General features: G+C 44.7%; 7 non-coding genes across 7 annotated transcripts; all 7 read right to left on the reverse strand.

The window, feature by feature from the left end:
• Positions 1–1,987: 1,987 nt before the first annotated feature.
• trnas-aga (transfer RNA serine (anticodon AGA)) lies at positions 1,988–2,069 on the reverse strand. Its single transcript has one exon. It is a non-coding gene; the product is annotated as a tRNA-Ser (tRNA).
• A 1,407-nt stretch (positions 2,070–3,476) lies between these two features.
• On the reverse strand, positions 3,477–3,549 carry trnar-ucg (transfer RNA arginine (anticodon UCG)). The gene has a single exon. It is a non-coding gene; the product is annotated as a tRNA-Arg (tRNA).
• Positions 3,550–5,656: 2,107 nt separating this feature from the next.
• trnas-aga (transfer RNA serine (anticodon AGA)) lies at positions 5,657–5,738 on the reverse strand. Its single transcript has one exon. It is a non-coding gene; the product is annotated as a tRNA-Ser (tRNA).
• A 1,391-nt stretch (positions 5,739–7,129) lies between these two features.
• On the reverse strand, positions 7,130–7,202 carry trnar-ucg (transfer RNA arginine (anticodon UCG)). The gene has a single exon. It is a non-coding gene; the product is annotated as a tRNA-Arg (tRNA).
• Positions 7,203–9,317: 2,115 nt separating this feature from the next.
• Positions 9,318–9,399, reverse strand: trnas-aga (transfer RNA serine (anticodon AGA)). The gene has a single exon. It is a non-coding gene; the product is annotated as a tRNA-Ser (tRNA).
• Positions 9,400–10,790: 1,391 nt separating this feature from the next.
• trnar-ucg (transfer RNA arginine (anticodon UCG)) lies at positions 10,791–10,863 on the reverse strand. Its single transcript has one exon. It is a non-coding gene; the product is annotated as a tRNA-Arg (tRNA).
• Positions 10,864–12,978: 2,115 nt separating this feature from the next.
• Positions 12,979–13,060, reverse strand: trnas-aga (transfer RNA serine (anticodon AGA)). Its single transcript has one exon. It is a non-coding gene; the product is annotated as a tRNA-Ser (tRNA).
• Between the last annotated feature and the right edge of the window lie 40 nt (positions 13,061–13,100).

The following is a 13,100-nucleotide window of genomic DNA, read 5'->3' on the forward strand; positions in this document are numbered from 1 at the left end:
CCTTTCACTGGCAAAGGAGAAACATTTGTCCAGAGCTGCCTGCTTCAGGGTCGCCTCCTTCTCTGCTGGAAGTGCCCATCGTTTTATTCACATTCACGACGCGATTTCATGATCTACTCCAGTGAAAACGTGTCATGGTGTCGTCTAAGCAAGACCCTGCCGAAACTCAGCGAGAGACATCTGCTCATTTCGAGCTCAGGATGTGGAATTAGACGAGCTGCGTGACACCTTTTATTGGCGCCGCCACTTCACTGCAAATTAGCGGCTCAAAACGAGCCGTTGTTAGCATCAGCTTGATTTGTACCTTCCTGCAGTGCATTTGCTAAACAACATCAGATAGATCCCATCCGGCCCAGCTGACTTATCTATTTTCACACTCTGCAGTATTTCTAATATCTCTTCCTTGTGAACCTCAATCTCTTCTAGTCTAGACGCAAGTATCTCTGTATCTTCCTCGCCAACATTTTCATTATCTATAGCGAACTCTGTCGAAAAATATTTATTTAGTGCTTCCTCTATCTCCACTGACTCCACACACGACTTCCCACTATTATCCTTGATTGTCCCAAATTTAACTCTCGTCATTCTTTTATTCCTGACATACCTATGGAAAGCCTTAGCGTTAACCCTGATCCTATCTGCCAACAGCTTCTCATGTCTCCTCCTGGCTCTTCCCAGCTCTCTTTTTAGGTCTTTCCTGAGATCGTTGGAAACCTCGAGCGCTCTAACTGAGTTTTCACGTTTTGTCCTAACATAAGACTTCTTGTTCTTCTTGACCAGGGATTCCACCTTCCTTAGTAAACCACGGCTCACGCGTTCTATATCTTCCTCCCTGCCTGACAGGTACATACTTATCGAGGACACACAGGAGCTTTTCCTTGAATAAGCTTCACATTTTTAATGTGCTCACCCCCTACAGTTTCCTACCCAACTCTGCGCTTCCTAAATCTTACCTCATTGCATCGTGATTTCCCTTCCACCAGCTGAAACTCTTGCTCCGTGGAGTACACCTATCCCTTTCCATCAGGAAAGTAAACCTGAGAGAATTGTGATCGCTGTCTCCACAGTGCTCACCTACTTCCAAATCTAAAACCTGGCCAGGCTCCTTACCCAGTACTAAATCGAAAGTGGCTTCTTCCCTTGAAGCCATGTCTACATACTGTGTCAGGAATCCCTCCCGCACACACTGGACAAAAACTGACCCATCTATCGTACTCGTACTGTCGTGATCTCAGTCAATATTTGGATATTGTCTTGAGTGTTCCAGAGTTTTTCATTGTCCCACCGTCCAGATGAAGTTTGTATTGCTCACGTACGGGAGCGAGAATTCTTTCAATGTCTCAGATCAATTCCTGTGCCGAGAACATCAGAGTCAATGTCCCTTCCTCTACTCGGACTGACAATTTACACTTCTTCAATCTCCTGTGATTCCATTTCCCAAAGAGTTTCTCAAGATTTCCAAAGCTGGAGCCTAAATTATATGGTTTGCTTCCTAAACATTTTTCCAACTGCCAACTGACAATATGTTCACAGTATCTCTTCACAATCCTCTGGCTTTTCCATGTCCAGGGATGAGAAGTCCCATTTGGTGGAGAGAGTTCCTAGGCTGGTGAGTTTCACTTTGGAACAAAGATGGTTAAGTGGCAATTTCCTGCGGTTGTTTGTAATGATGGGAGACGGAGCGGTGGGGAATGAGCACTCTGACGAGCAAGAGGAAGTGTTGCCAATGACCAGAGTCAGAGAACAGAGGACAAGGGATTAAAGGAATCTAATGAAAAGCAGCACTTCTGCTCAGGGCGTTCAATAACAACTGCAGAAATCCGATGTGTCGAGCAGTGTATCTGGAAAGAGAAACAGAGATAATGTTTTAAATGTGGAGCATTTCTGATGAAGAACTCGAGTTTCTCAAGTCTCATCAAATTACAGGCCTGGTTTGCAAAACAGGCTTTCGGAGCTTTGAATTGTTCCAGCAGCAAAGCACGGATAACGTAGTCAGCAGGATTCGAACCTACGTGGGGAAACCCCAATGGATTTCTAATCCATCGCCTTAACCACTCGGCCATGACTACAGACGACACCGCCCCCTGAGCACTGACCAAATCAGTCGTGATCTCATTGAAAGCTGCCGCTGACTTGAGTGAAATGTTTCCATCTCCATTCATACCTTTGCTGTCATTTGTAAGGTGCGAGACACCAATGTCAAAGAAGAAAAGCACAAAGTTAGGAAAAGATATTTGCAGCAAAATTGAGTCAAAATTATTTATTGAAAGGAAAATCACACTTGGCAATTTGCTCGATCTCTTTGCGAACATGACCAGCAGAGGTAATCAAGGCAGCTATTGATCTGAGTATTCTTGGACATGAAACAAACAAAGGTTAGTGACATATTCATTTCTTTATTTAGCGAACGAAATGGTCTTTCCTGATGGTTACAATGAAAGAGATGGTTCCCAATAAAAGACAGAGATCAAGTCGCTTGTAGATATACTTCAATGTGATACGATTCACTTTCAGCCCCTAATTACCCCAGAGATGGAGGGGGTGAGTTACTTTTCTTCACTCTTCAATTCCACAGCATGGAGGTACAGATATGAAACCGCCAGAGATGGAGTTCTTGAATTGGGAACCAGCGACACTGAAGGAACTCGGCAGGAGTGAGGACTGCAGATGCTGGAAACCTGATTTTAGATCAGAAAATGCTGGAAAAGCACAGCAGCATCCGAGGAGCAGGAAAGTCGATGTTTCTGTTGCCAGTCTTTCTGCGTTCCGCAAACAATTTTCGTTTTAGGCTCAGATTTCCAGCAACTGCAGCTATTTGTATTATGTTAACATTCATAATGTTTTGGACAAAACCAATGACCTGCTAGCATCGGAAAATCGGCAGAAGTACTGGTACACCGATATGTTAGCTGAACAATACAACCATTCCATGAGCGGGAATACGATCCGGGCCACGGTGCTGAGAGTACCGAATCTTCACAAGTAAATAACAAGACAAGGCGATAGATACTATCGTATTTAGTGTAAATAAAACACCCTTTATGAACATTTTCGTTGCAGATTATTTTCAACTTGTCTTCGTAGATTTACAAAGTGGGAAAAGGCCATTCCGCCTGATCAGAGAGCCATCTATTCCAGTCGCAGTTTCCAACTTTGGCCCAAAGTGTCGTGTGTTCTAATGTTCCCAGGGCAAATGTCAATGACTTTATCCTGTGTTCTTAAACGGCACAGATGTATGACACTTCCACAACGACTTGTCACTCTTTTGAGGAACTCATGCTCATTTTCACCCACAAAGGGAGACACACAGAAAGGCACCCCGAAACCGACAGAGGTCTCCGTTGTGTTGAGCTGGAATTTGAAATGGACAATAAGACAAATGCAAGTTTTAAATGCGGAAGCACAGAAGCGACGTCCCGGCAGGGCTTTGCAGGGGAGCGTCAACGCGGGGCACGGTTAAAGTGAGACATTCCCCACGAGCCAGGTAGGACTCGAACCTACAATCTTCTGATCCGAAGTCAGACGCGTTATCCATTACGCTACTGGCCCAATAGACACGCGCAGCAACGGCAGAATGTCGATATGTAATGCCATGGACTTTCACGGAATCAGAATTAAAAAGGTGAACAAGCAGCGAAGATAATCACCAACACTGCTTCACTTCGAAGTTTCCAATTTGTGAAGCAGTGCCTTTCACTGGCAAAGGAGAAACATTTGTCCAGAGCTGCCTGCTTCAGGGTCGCCTCCTTCTCTGCTGGAAGTGCCCATCGTTTTATTCACATTCACGACGCGATTTCATGATCTACTCCAGTGAAAACGTGTCATGGTGTCGTCTAAGCAAGACCCTGCCGAAACTCAGCGAGAGACATCTGCTCATTTCGAGCTCAGGATGTGGAATTAGATGAGCTGCGTGACACCTTTTATTGGCGCCGCCACTTCACTGCAAATTAGCGGCTCAAAACGAGCCGTTGTTAGCATCAGCTTGATTTGTACCTTCCTGCAGTGCATTTGCTAAACAACATCAGATAGATCCCATCCGGCCCAGCTGACTTATCTATTTTCACACTCTGCAGTATTTCTAATATCTCTTCCTTGTGAACCTCAATCTCTTCTAGTCTAGACGCAAGTATCTCTGTATCTTCCTCGCCAACGTTTTCATTATCTATAGCGAACTCTGTCGAAAAATATTTATTTAGTGCTTCCTCTATCTCCACTGACTCCACACACGACTTCCCACTATTATCCTTGATTGTCCCAAATTTAACTCTCGTCATTCTTTTATTCATGACATACCTATGGAAAGCCTTAGCGTTAACCCTGATCCTATCTGCCAACAACTTCTCATGTCTCCTCCTGGCTCTTCCCAGCTCTCTTTTTAGGTCTTTCCTGAGATCGTTGGAAACCTCGAGCGCTCTAACTGAGTTTTCACGTTTTGTCCTAACATAAGACTTCTTGTTCTTCTTGACCAGGGATTCCACCTTCCTTAGTAAACCACGGCTCATGCGTTCTATATCTTCCTCCCTGCCTGACAGGTACATACTTATCGAGGACACACAGGAGCTTTTCCTTGAATAAGCTTCACATTTTTAATGTGCTCACCCCCTACAGTTTCCTACCCAACTCTGCGCTTCCTAAATCTTACCTCATTGCATCGTGATTTCCCTTCCACCAGCTGAAACTCTTGCTCCGTGGAGTACACCTATCCCTTTCCATCACGAAAGTAAACCTAAGAGAATTGTGATCACTGTCTCCACAGTGCTCACCTACTTCCAAATCTAAAACCTGGCCAGGCTCCTTACCCAGTACTAAATCGAAAGTGGCTTCTTCCCTTGAAGCCATGTCTACATACTGTGTCAGGAATCCCTCCCGCACACACTGGACAAAAACTGACCCATCTATCGTACTCGTACTGTCGTGATCTCAGTCAATATTTGGATATTGTCTTGAGTGTTCCAGAGTTTTTCATTGTCCCACCGTCCAGATGAAGTTTGTATTGCTCACGTACGGGAGCGAGAATTCTTTCAATGTCTCAGATCAATTCCTGTGCCGAGAACATCAGAGTCAATGTCCCTTCCTCTACTCGGACTGACAATTTACACTTCTTCAATCTCCTGTGATTCCATTTCCCAAAGAGTTTCTCAAGATTTCCAAAGCTGGAGCCTAAATTATATGGTTTGCTTCCTAAACATTTTTCCAACTGCCAACTGACAATATGTTCACAGTATCTCTTCACAATCCTCTGGCTTTTCCATGTCCAGGGATGAGAAGTCCCATTTGGTGGAGAGAGTTCCTAGGCTGGTGAGTTTCACTTTGGAACAAAGATGGTTAAGTGGCAATTTCCTGCGGTTGTTTGTAATGATGGGAGACGGAGCGGTGGGGAATGAGCACTCTGACGAGCAAGAGGAAGTGTTGCCAATGACCAGAGTCAGAGAACAGAGGACAAGGGATTAAAGGAATCTAATGAAAAGCAGCACTTCTGCTCAGGGCGTTCAATAACAACTGCAGAAATCCGATGTGTCGAGCAGTGTATCTGGAAAGAGAAACAGATAATGTTTTAAATGTGGAGCATTTCTGATGAAGAACTCGAGTTTCTCAAGTCTCATCAAATTACAGGCCTTCGGAACTTTGAATTGTTCCAGCAGCAAAGCACAGATAACGTAGTCAGCAGGATTCGAACCTACGTGGGGAAACCCCAATGGATTTCTAATCCATCGCCTTAACCACTCGGCCATGACTACAGACGGCACTGCCCCCTGAGCACTGACCAAATCAGTCGTGATCTCATTGAAAGCTGCCGCTGACTTGAGTGAAATGTTTCCATCTCCATTCATACCTTTGCTGTCATTTGTAAGGTGCGAGACACCAATGTCAAAGAAGAAAAGCACAAAGTTAGGAAAAGATATTTGCAGCAAAATTGAGTCAAAATTATTTATTGAAAGGAAAATCACACTTGGCAATTTGCTCGATCTCTTTGCGAACATGACCAGCAGAGGTAATCAAGGCAGCTATTGATCTGAGTATTCTTGGACATGAAACAAACAAAGGTTAGTGACATATTCATTTCTTTATTTAGCGAACGAAATGGTCTTTCCTGATGGTTACAATGAAAGAGATGGTTCCCAATAAAAGACAGAGATCAAGTCGCTTGTAGATATACATCAATGTGATACGATTCACTTTCAGCCCCTAATTACCCCAGAGATGGAGGGGGTGAGTTACTTTTCTTCACTCTTCAATTCCACAGCATGGAGGTACAGATATGAAACCGCCAGAGATGGAGTTCTTGAATTGGGAACCAGCGACACTGAAGGAACTCGGCAGGAGTGAGGACTGCAGATGCTGGAAACCTGATTTTAGATCAGAAAATGCTGGAAAAGCACAGCAGCATCCGAGGAGCAGGAAAGTCGATGTTTCTGTTGCCAGTCTTTCTGCGTTCCGCAAACAATTTTCGTTTTAGGCTCAGATTTCCAGCAACTGCAGCTATTTGTATTATGTTAACATTCATAATGTTTTGGACAAAACCAATGACCTGCTAGCATCGGAAAATCGGCAGAAGTACTGGTACACCGATATGTTAGCTGAACAATACAACCATTCCATGAGTGGGAATACGATCCGGGCCACGGTGCTGAGAGTACCGAATCTTCACAAGTAAATAACAAGACAAGGCGATAGATACTATCGTATTTAGTGTAAATAAAACACCCTTTATGAACATTTTCGTTGCAGATTATTTTCAACTTGTCTTCGTAGATTTACAAAGTGGGAAAAGGCCATTCCGCCTGATCAGAGACCCATCTATTCCAGTCGCAGTTTCCAACTTTGGCCCAAAGTGTCGTGTGTTCTAATGTTCCCAGGGCAAATGTCAATGACTTTATCCTGTGTTCTTAAATGGCACAGATGTATGACACTTCCACAACGACTTGTCACTCTTTTGAGGAACTCATGCTCATTTTCACCCACATAGGCACCCCCAAACCGACAGAGGTCTCCGTTGTGGTGAGCTGGAATTTGAAATGGACAATAAGACAAATGCAAGTTTTAAATGCGGAAGCACAGAAGCGACGTCCCGGCAGGGCTTTGCAGGGGAGCGTCAACGAGGGGCACGGTTAAAGTGAGACATTGCCCACGAGCCAGGTAGGACTCGAACCTACAATCTTCTGATCCGAAGTCAGACGCGTTATCCATTACGCTACTGGCCCAATAGACGCGCACAGCCGCGGCAGAATGTCGATATGTAATGCCATGGACTTTCACGGAATCAGAATTAAAAAGGTGAACAAGCAGCGAAGATAATCACCAACACTGCTTCACTTCGAAGTTTCCAATTTGTGAAGCAGTGCCTTTCACTGGCAAAGGAGAAACATTTGTCCAGAGCTGCCTGCTTCAGGGTCGCCTCCTTCTCTGCTGGAAGTGCCCATCGTTTTATTCACATTCACGATGCGATTTCATGATCTACTCCAGTGAAAACGTGTCATGGTGTCGTCTAAGCAAGACCCTGCCGAAACTCAGCGAGAGACATCTGCTCATTTCGAGCTCAGGATGTGGAATTAGACGAGCTGCGTGACACCTTTTATTGGCGCCGCCACTTCACTGCAAATTAGCGGCTCAAAACGAGCCGTTGTTAGCATCAGCTTCCTGCAGTGCATTTGCTAAACAACATCAGATAGATCCCATCCGGCCCAGCTGACTTATCTATTTTCACACTCTGCAGTATTTCTAATATCTCTTCCTTGTGAACCTCAATCTCTTCTAGTCTAGACGCAAGTATCTCTGTATCTTCCTCGCCAACATTTTCATTATCTATAGCGAACTCTGTCGAAAAATATTTATTTAGTGCTTCCTCTATCTCCACTGACTCCACACACGACTTCCCACTATTATCCTTGATTGTCCCAAATTTAACTCTCGTCATTCTTTTATTCCTGACATACCTATGGAAAGCCTTAGCGTTAACCCTGATCCTATCTGCCAACAACTTCTCATGTCTCCTCCTGGCTCTTCCCAGCTCTCTTTTTAGGTCTTTCCTGAGATCGTTGGAAACCTCGAGCGCTCTAACTGAGTTTTCACGTTTTGTCCTAACATAAGACTTCTTGTTCTTCTTGACCAGGGATTCCACCTTCCTTAGTAAACCACGGCTCACGCGTTCTATATCTTCCTCCCTGCCTGGCAGGTACATACTTATCGAGGACACACAGGAGCTTTTCCTTGAATAAGCTTCACATTTTTAATGTGCTCACCCCCTACAGTTTCCTACCCAACTCTGCGCTTCCTAAATCTTACCTCATTGCATCGTGATTTCCCTTCCACCAGCTGAAACTCTTGCTCCGTGGAGTACACCTATCCCTTTCCATCACGAAAGTAAACCTGAGAGAATTGTGATCGCTGTCTCCACAGTGCTCACCTACTTCCAAATCTAAAACCTGGCCAGGCTCGTTACCCAGTACTAAATCGAAAGTGGCTTCTTCCCTTGAAGGCATGTCTACATACTGTGTCAGGAAGCCCTCCCGCACACACTGGACAAAAACTGACCCATCTATCGTACTCGTACTGTCGTGATCTCAGTCAATATTTGGATATTGTCTTGAGTGTTCCAGAGCTTTTCATTGTCCCACCGTCCAGATGAAGTTTGTATTGCTCACGTACGGGAGCGATAATTCTTTCAATGTCTCAGATCAATTCCTGTGCCGAGAACATCAGAGTCAATGTCCCTTCCTCTACTCGGACTGACAATTTACACTTCTTCAATCTCCTGTGATTCCATTTCCCAAAGAGTTTCTCAAGATTTCCAAAGCTGGAGCCTAAATTATATGGTTTGCTTCCTAAACATTTTTCCAACTGCCAACTGACAATATGTTCACAGTATCTCTTCACAATCCTCTGGCTTTTCCATGTCCAGGGATGAGAAGTCCCATTTGGTGGAGAGAGTTCCTAGGCTGGTGAGTTTCACTTTGGAACAAAGATGGTTAAGTGGCAATTTCCTGCGGTTGTTTGTAATGATGGGAGACGGAGCGGTGGGGAATGAGCACTCTGACGAGCAAGAGGAAGTGTTGCCAATGACCAGAGTCAGAGAACAGAGGACAAGGGATTAAAGGAATCTAATGAAAAGCAGCACTTCTGCTCAGGGCGTTCAATAACAACTGCAGAAACCCGATGTGTCGAGCAGTGTATCTGGAAAGAGAAACAGAGATAATGTTTTAAATGTGGAGCATTTCTGATGAAGAACTCGAGTTTCTCAAGTCTAATCAAATTACAGGCCTGGTTTGTAAAACGGGCTTTCTGAACTTTGAATTGTTCCAGCAGCAAAGCACGGAAAACGTAGTCAGCAGGACTCGAACCTACGTGGGGAGACCCCAATGGATTTCTAACCCATCGCCTTAACCACTCGGCCATGACTACAGACGGCACCGCACCCTGAGCACTGAACAAATCAGTCGTGATCTCATTGAAAGCTGCCGCTGACTTGAGTGAAATGTTTCCATCTCCATTCATACCTTTGCTGTCATTTGTAAGGTGCGAGACACCAATGTCAAAGAAGAAAAGCACAAAGTTAGGAAAAGATATTTGCAGCAAAATTGAGTCAAAATTATTTATTGAAAGGAAAATCACACTTGGCAATTTGCTCGATCTCTTTGCGAACATGACCAGCAGAGGTAATCAAGGGAGCTATTGATCTGAGTATTCTTGGACATGAAACAAACAAAGGTTAGTGACATATTCATTTCTTTATTTAGCGAACGAAATGGTCTTTCCTGATGGTTACAATGAAAGAGATGGTTCCCAATAAAAGACAGAGATCAAGTCGCTTGTAGATATACTTCAATGTGATACGATTCACTTTCAGCCCCTAATTACCCCAGAGATGGAGGGGGTGAGTTACTTTTCTTCACTCTTCAATTCCACAGCATGGAGGTACAGATATGAAACCGCCAGAGATGGAGTTCTTGAATTGGGAACCAGCGACACTGAAGGAACTCGGCAGGAGTGAGGACTGCAGATGCTGGAAACCTGATTTTAGATCAGAAAATGCTGGAAAAGCACAGCAGCATCCGAGGAGCAGGAAAGTCGATGTTTCTGTTGCCAGTCTTTCTGCGTTCCGCAAACAATTTTCGTTTTAGGCTCAGATTTCCAGCAACTGCAGCTATTTGTATTATGTTAACATTCATAATGTTTTGGACAAAACCAATGACCTGCTAGCATCGGAAAATCGGCAGAAGTACTGGTACACCGATATGTTAGCTGAACAATACAACCATTCCATGAGTGGGAATACGATCCGGGCCACGGTGCTGAGAGTACCGAATCTTCACAAGTAAATAACAAGACAAGGCGATAGATACTATCGTATTTAGTGTAAGTAAAACACCCTTTATGAACATTTTCGTTGCAGATTATTTTCAACTTGTCTTCGTAGATTTACAAAGTGGGAAAAGGCCATTCCGCCTGATCAGAGACCCATCTATTCCAGTCGCAGTTTCCAACTTTGGCCCAAAGTGTCGTGTGTTCTAATGTTCCCAGGGCAAATGTCAATGACTTTATCCTGTGTTCTTAAATGGCACAGATGTATGACACTTCCACAACGACTTGTCACTCTTTTGAGGAACTCATGCTCATTTTCACCCACATAGGCACCCCCAAACCGACAGAGGTCTCCGTTGTGGTGAGCTGGAATTTGAAATGGACAATAAGACAAATGCAAGTTTTAAATGCGGAAGCACAGAAGCGACGTCCCGGCAGGGCTTTGCAGGGGAGCGTCAACGAGGGGCACGGTTAAAGTGAGACATTGCCCACGAGCCAGGTAGGACTCGAACCTACAATCTTCTGATCCGAAGTCAGACGCGTTATCCATTACGCTACTGGCCCAATAGACGCGCACAGCCGCGGCAGAATGTCGATATGTAATGCCATGGACTTTCACGGAATCAGAATTAAAAAGGTGAACAAGCAGCGAAGATAATCACCAACACTGCTTCACTTCGAAGTTTCCAATTTGTGAAGCAGTGCCTTTCACTGGCAAAGGAGAAACATTTGTCCAGAGCTGCCTGCTTCAGGGTCGCCTCCTTCTCTGCTGGAAGTGCCCATCGTTTTATTCACATTCACGATGCGATTTCATGATCTACTCCAGTGAAAACGTGTCATGGTGTCGTCTAAGCAAGACCCTGCCGAAACTCAGCGAGAGACATCTGCTCATTTCGAGCTCAGGATGTGGAATTAGACGAGCTGCGTGACACCTTTTATTGGCGCCGCCACTTCACTGCAAATTAGCGGCTCAAAACGAGCCGTTGTTAGCATCAGCTTCCTGCAGTGCATTTGCTAAACAACATCAGATAGATCCCATCCGGCCCAGCTGACTTATCTATTTTCACACTCTGCAGTATTTCTAATATCTCTTCCTTGTGAACCTCAATCTCTTCTAGTCTAGACGCAAGTATCTCTGTATCTTCCTCGCCAACATTTTCATTATCTATAGCGAACTCTGTCGAAAAATATTTATTTAGTGCTTCCTCTATCTCCACTGACTCCACACACGACTTCCCACTATTATCCTTGATTGTCCCAAATTTAACTCTCGTCATTCTTTTATTCCTGACATACCTATGGAAAGCCTTAGCGTTAACCCTGATCCTATCTGCCAACAACTTCTCATGTCTCCTCCTGGCTCTTCCCAGCTCTCTTTTTAGGTCTTTCCTGAGATCGTTGGAAACCTCGAGCGCTCTAACTGAGTTTTCACGTTTTGTCCTAACATAAGACTTCTTGTTCTTCTTGACCAGGGATTCCACCTTCCTTAGTAAACCACGGCTCACGCGTTCTATATCTTCCTCCCTGCCTGGCAGGTACATACTTATCGAGGACACACAGGAGCTTTTCCTTGAATAAGCTTCACATTTTTAATGTGCTCACCCCCTACAGTTTCCTACCCAACTCTGCGCTTCCTAAATCTTACCTCATTGCATCGTGATTTCCCTTCCACCAGCTGAAACTCTTGCTCCGTGGAGTACACCTATCCCTTTCCATCACGAAAGTAAACCTGAGAGAATTGTGATCGCTGTCTCCACAGTGCTCACCTACTTCCAAATCTAAAACCTGGCCAGGCTCGTTACCCAGTACTAAATCGAAAGTGGCTTCTTCCCTTGAAGGCATGTCTACATACTGTGTCAGGAAGCCCTCCCGCACACACTGGACAAAAACTGACCCATCTATCGTACTCGTACTGTCGTGATCTCAGTCAATATTTGGATATTGTCTTGAGTGTTCCAGAGCTTTTCATTGTCCCACCGTCCAGATGAAGTTTGTATTGCTCACGTACGGGAGCGATAATTCTTTCAATGTCTCAGATCAATTCCTGTGCCGAGAACATCAGAGTCAATGTCCCTTCCTCTACTCGGACTGACAATTTACACTTCTTCAATCTCCTGTGATTCCATTTCCCAAAGAGTTTCTCAAGATTTCCAAAGCTGGAGCCTAAATTATATGGTTTGCTTCCTAAACATTTTTCCAACTGCCAACTGACAATATGTTCACAGTATCTCTTCACAATCCTCTGGCTTTTCCATGTCCAGGGATGAGAAGTCCCATTTGGTGGAGAGAGTTCCTAGGCTGGTGAGTTTCACTTTGGAACAAAGATGGTTAAGTGGCAATTTCCTGCGGTTGTTTGTAATGATGGGAGACGGAGCGGTGGGGAATGAGCACTCTGACGAGCAAGAGGAAGTGTTGCCAATGACCAGAGTCAGAGAACAGAGGACAAGGGATTAAAGGAATCTAATGAAAAGCAGCACTTCTGCTCAGGGCGTTCAATAACAACTGCAGAAACCCGATGTGTCGAGCAGTGTATCTGGAAAGAGAAACAGAGATAATGTTTTAAATGTGGAGCATTTCTGATGAAGAACTCGAGTTTCTCAAGTCTAATCAAATTACAGGCCTGGTTTGTAAAACGGGCTTTCTGAACTTTGAATTGTTCCAGCAGCAAAGCACGGAAAACGTAGTCAGCAGGACTCGAACCTACGTGGGGAGACCCCAATGGATTTCTAACCCATCGCCTTAACCACTCGGCCATGACTACAGACGGCACCGCGCCCTGAGCACTGACCAAATCAGTCGTG

Source organism: Chiloscyllium punctatum, chromosome 13, assembly GCF_047496795.1.
Source record: "Chiloscyllium punctatum isolate Juve2018m chromosome 13, sChiPun1.3, whole genome shotgun sequence".
Taxonomy (NCBI): domain Eukaryota; kingdom Metazoa; phylum Chordata; class Chondrichthyes; order Orectolobiformes; family Hemiscylliidae; genus Chiloscyllium; species Chiloscyllium punctatum.